This window comes from Phaethon aethereus (genome assembly GCF_964289735.1).
Source record: "Phaethon aethereus genome assembly, chromosome: 19".
Classification (NCBI taxonomy): domain Eukaryota; kingdom Metazoa; phylum Chordata; class Aves; order Phaethontiformes; family Phaethontidae; genus Phaethon; species Phaethon aethereus.
This window is the reverse complement of record NC_138595.1, coordinates 6,495,445-6,501,444: the sequence shown is the minus strand read 5'-3', so window position 1 is coordinate 6,501,444 and position 6,000 is coordinate 6,495,445.

Genomic DNA, 6,000 nt, shown 5'->3' with positions numbered 1-6,000 from the left:
GTTATTTTGTCCAGAATGGTGCACGGGATAAAAGGACTTCTAGACAATGGTTGCTTTTAATATTTTTGCAGCGTGTCTCTGGAAATGCATTGCTGCTAACATATATTGGAATCCGTCTGCTGAAGTGTTGGCTAACGCTTAGCTGCTCAGCAAAAGGGAACCTGTTAAAGAGGTTGAAAATCCTTTGAAATCTTGAAAAACCAGCCTGAAAAAAGACTGTTGGCTCAGGTACCTTAACGAGGCACAAAACAAAATCACCTCATGGAAATTATGGGGAAGAGCATCTAACACCTTTTAAAAGGTGCCACCTACCATGTGGCTTTAGCATCATCGTCTGCGAGATGGATATTGGAGATCTCACCTGCATTATTATAAAGCTGGGGTGCTAATAATGCTGACATAACGTGGTTGAATTTTACCCACTCACAAATGTTTTAGTCCCTCCTTAAACTTACCACTTTATAAAATTGAGTAACACCTAGCACAGAGATTCTGGAAATGTAATTTTAATGTAATAGACCATTTTAAAAAAAAAAGAGTATTCCCTATATATGATTAATTGCTGTCATGATTAAGCTATATTTCTTTTTTAATTAAGAATTTGCATTGTGTATTACAATATTATATTTCAATTATTTCCATTGTTATAAAGAGGAATAGCAGATTTGGAATATATTCCTTAATGCTTTTAGGAATAATAACTGTTCATGGAAGACTTGTGCCTGTTTTTAGCCTTAGAAATTCTAAATGTTTACAGTATCTACAAAAAAGAAGCTCTATAGAATCAGGTCATTTGCAAAGGCTTTTGGTAAATGAGAAAACCCTATATGTATGTTCCTATTAGCAGAAGTAAGAGGAATATTTAATGTATATTATTTTATTACTGACTCTTTTTACATTCTGTGATATTAAACTTTGTTCTAGGGTTAGTCAAATGATGATACTAGACAAGTGCTTCCTTTACCTCACCTTCTTCAGACAATTAAGTCTCATTTTTAACATTCTTGTTGACCTTTCCTGATGCAATACCAGGAGGAAAAAGAATCAACCCTCATATTCAGATATTTCTCCAACTATCAACCGGTGTATCTGAGTAGTACATTTCTTTCCACCATGAAAGAGACAGCCATCACTGAATCATATTCTTTTCAGAAGGTAATTGTTGCACTTCTGACATTAGTAACCACATCCCAAAGTTGAATTACTGTATATCCAAAACTGAAAGGTAGATGTAAACATCTGAAGATACTACTGTGTTGTGAGGTACGGAAAACTCAAGTATTTTTCAAAAAGACCTCACTTGAAGTGGCCTCAAAATAATCTTAAAGAGAGAGGGAAAGTAAACGTTTGCATATTGTATTCCATTGGATTCGTTAATCCAAGAGTATTGCTTAATTAAACTTTTGACCAAAACACTTAAGAAATGTGTTAATTACAATGATTAAAATGTTTGAGGTAATGAGGTAATTTTTAGAATAATTCCAAGAACTTTAGATCAAATTGTCTTGCAAATTTGATCGTGATCGACCATCACACTTTTTATGTATATAATTTAGCAATTTTTAGTAAATTCTCTCTGAGGTGCGGACATACAGCTCTAATGATGTCTCTTCAAATGTTTACTTACAGGGGATCACTGGCAAGTGCTGAGTTTCAAGTCCAGAGCTTAAATTTTGCAATGGGGCAAAGAAGGAAATTATGTGCATTTGGGTCTTATTTTAAGTTCACTTACATTGTTTTCTTAAATATTGGCCTTTGTGTTACAAATTGTTGTACTTGTGCTTGACAACCCAGAATTAAAAGTCAAATTGACAGTAGTAAAGTTTCCCTAAAATGAGAGGAAGCTTTCTTCACTACTCTGATAGCTTCGTTTTTATTTTGTTTCCAGGGAATCTTAAACTGTGAACCACAATTTCTAATAAAATTATGTAAGATCTTAAAGCTGAGGCTTACAAAGTTTTGGCAGCATGTACACTTCAGACATCTAAGTTAAAGGTTTTCAGCATCAGTTTATTTAGAGACTACAATGAGAATTGCAGTTTTACTGCGTTACTCAGTGTTCATTGCCACTTCCCATCTATATATTTACATGGGATATAACTCTGGTTTGAATTTCAGCACTACTAACAGAAATGGAACACAGTCTAATTTAACAGTATGTTTTTTGGTTTGGCTTTAAAAATTTTTCTGCTGTTATTCTAGAGGAGCTATGATGACAAAATTCCTGTTTCGATTGTGTTTGCTATTTCTTAATATGCACACACTGATATTTTATAACTTTTTCCTGTTCATTGCTTAAGTAATTGAGGAAGACTACCTAACCAAAAAGATGAAGATTAAACTCTTGGTCTGTATCAGTTGCATCTTAATTGAAGATTTCATCCTTCAGATCCTCCAGAAGACAGCAAACATTAAGTGCAATATTGAAAAAGAAAACACGGATTTGAGCCAACACGCTTTCATTAATCACATGCATTCTGTGTTGTGATTTGTGCAAGTTAACATTTATTATTGACTACACTTGTTCCAAGCAGTCTTTGTTTACAGTGATTTAGATGATATTGCCTAATACATACTCATTTTTTGACAGAAACAGAAGACTTGTGCAGGTGGATGTCAGGGGAGTATAATCTAATAACTGGTTTATATAACATTATTGACTTATCTTTTCTTGGCATATAGCGTAATTTTTGAAATTCTGCATTTGCAACAAAAATGTGAGTAGCTGATCTAAATCCATGTTTAAGATGAGTGATGTTTTTGTGTATCAGGAATGCTTTATAATTGTCTAATTAAACTAAATGCATATGTAATACTGCTTTTTTTTCTTTACTTTAGGACTTTTCTTTGTATCTGGCTAGGCCAGAGGTTTGCTAGAACATATTTACCTATTCCTCTGTGCTGCTTCTGCTTAGCTTTTTTGCCACTTCATCATCTACATAGCTGCTTTTCCACCCCCACACTCCCAAATACCCTGTGTTTGCGAGCTGATGCCATAGACAGATGGGGCATGCAGTAAATGGCCTCATGTCATCAATATAATGTTGCTATGAATATCATGTTTGTAGATCATTAAAAGAACAATGCCTGTTAGTCCGTTTAGTTCATGCGATTGGAAGGAAAGACATTTTTTATTTCACATTCTGAGACAGGATACATGCCATTTTTGGTTCCAAATTGATACACAGGAACACGTGTGTTAGAATCAACTCTTACCCCCCCCAATAAGAAGTCTTAAATGTTTTCAAAGCACAGATTGCATATCTGGATTGCAGTGATTACACTGTTTTTTATGAATACTGGGGGTAATTGTGAGACAGTTGAGGGATAGTTATTTAAAAAGTAGAATTGTTAGCTATTTTTTTAGGTTGCTGTTTGTCTGAACAAAAACATAATGAGACTAATCTTTTTAACATCCCTTCTATATATGCAGTGTCTAGTGTTTTTTAACAGGGAGCAAAGGGAGGTCTTACTATCGAGGTCTCATATTAAGTGATTTAGCCAATTTCACAGCACATTAAATGTTTCTGCATCTCTTTTACACTTGTAAAATAGGAAGGATACCTACTCGTCTTTATAAAGCACTCAAAAATGACCTGAAATTATATTTATGTGCAGCATCCTCTTAATGACTGTTGATTTCAAGAGTTTAAAAGAAAAATTTTTAAATAACATAACTTTTCAACTTAGTGGGGGCTTCTTAACTTGAATGCCACAATATTCTACGTAGTAATCTGAAATACTCATTGGTGACCTTGCATCCTCCTTGGAGGAAAGTGAGGGTGTTGGCATCTTTGATCTGGGAAGCCTTTGAGCCATTAACAGATTCTATTTTGTCCTTGTGGTGCATGTTTTTTTCTGAGACTGCTGGATTTTTAGGTTTTTTTAGAGTTGATTTTAACCAAAACCTGTCATGAGGGATCAGTTTCTGCATTGATGAGGCTGTGGGTTCTTTGGTTTGTTTTGAGGGTTTTCAAGTCTTAGTTATCTGAATAGCAAAAGCCGGAAGTTATTGCAGCAGAAAGTTCTGCCTACCCCCTTTTGATGGATTTTTTTTAAGTTTTAGGAAGTCTGCTGGGAAACACCTCATGATCTAATATATACAAATACCTGAATTAGTTAATGTGAATATTTTTGAGATCTTGTTGTTCAGTTGCATAATACTCTTTCCTGAACTAGCATGAGAGTTAAGGGTTACGTTCAACTTTGGTTTTCTGATAAGCCTGTTTATGCCTTAGATATCCAGATATCCCCTGCCCCTATTTTGTAAAATCACTCATCCCAGATGTGTTCAATGTATGAAAATAAAGAATCTTTCTTGATTCTCAACAATCAGTCCATTAAGAGAATTGGTATTTCCTAATCCAGTTGCAGTCTCCACTCTTACGCTCCACTTAGATGTTTATCACCTCAGCAGTGAAACGGAGTGGTCACAGGGTTGGGTCTGGCTAGCACAGCCCTTGAAGGCAGGAGTCAAAGACTTCTGTCATATGAAAAATGTACTGATTTGCATAAACACATATTCTAGCCTTTACTGAAGTGATTGTTAAATTCTGGCAAACTCTGAAGGATGTTGATATTTTAAACTGTTCTAAATGATAGCTTTGTTAAACCCTAATCTGTTTTGAGCCAGATTGTTCCTGTGTATGTATTGTGAAAGACAGAGAGGCTGGCCAGTTCTTTTATTTATGGTTCTCAGTATATCTGTGTTTTTTCTAATGAAATCTGAAGCCGAGTGAGACTGTCCCCCACAACTGAATACAGTCTCTTTCAAATGTACCCTGAGCATTGAGCATGTGCTGGTTTTTGCAAATATGAAAGTGGGAGGGAATTAGTTCTGCAGTGTATTTCCCCAGGGACAGTCCTCACTAGCTCTAAAGGAAGGCTTCCGTGAGATCCTGATCCACATTCCCCCACATCTCCATTGGTTAGGTGGAGTGTAAGAGGCATGAGGAGATGAGGTGTTTAGGCTGAAGATGCACAGTGAGATAATGACTCTGACTGGATTTCCCCTTGGTCCTTGCCTCTTTCTCTAACCTTTAAGATGTACAACTCTGTGTGCAGGAACCATTTTACTTCTCTCTGCTGCACCCTCAAATTTGTTCACCAGGTGAATATTTAGTCTGTTTTAAACTAAAGGGATTATTTTTTAATATTACAGTATGGTGACTGATAGTTGCTAAAGAATCAGTGAAAAATTTATTACTGAAAAAAATACCTGAATAAATGAATTAAAAAACTTATTTAGAGCATAGCTGCTTTAATTTTGCTCTTCTGCTTTATTTTTTTTCTGAAGACTGTCAAGAAATGTAAACTCTTATTTCTTTTAAGGGCTTACATCTCTTTGATTGTAATATGCATTCAGGCTAAGTACCTACCTGTATTTTGGGTTTTGAGGGCCTTGTTTGTTGCTTGCTATGAGCTGAAGGATAAGTGCATGGTCTCTCATCTGTTTGCTTTTTTTCTTAAAAAAAAAAAAAAATTACTGATTTAATTAAAGGTCACGATTCATTTGGCATTTGTAGCCCCCAGGAGCCTTCCTTCTCACTGCCCATTCTTGTTTATAGATGACCTGGGACAGGTGACATGATGAGGAAAGTGCCAACAGAGAAAGTCTCATGTCAGAGCTGATTGTTTGCATTGCAGAGTGTTCTTTCCATTTTATTTCAACTCTTGTTCTGTGTGAGGCCGAGGAACATTCATCACCATTTGTGTGAGGTCAGGCAGAGGATCCAGTCTGTGGAAGCCCAGCTAACCTCGACTGTGTTCATCCACTTTCTGTGTAAGTTCATTGTATTGGGATGTGTTGAGTTAAGTGGGTGGGAAAATCCAGTGGCTGTGGATTGCACTGGGGAATACAGCAGTGACGGGTTAGGTGGCTGTGGGGTCACACTACTTGAATTTTGGCATCGTCATTTAGAGGTTTGAGGGCCTTTATGCCACAGCTTATGCACTGGATGTTTTTTTTCTGCGTGGCAAAGCAGAATAATCAAGTTTAGG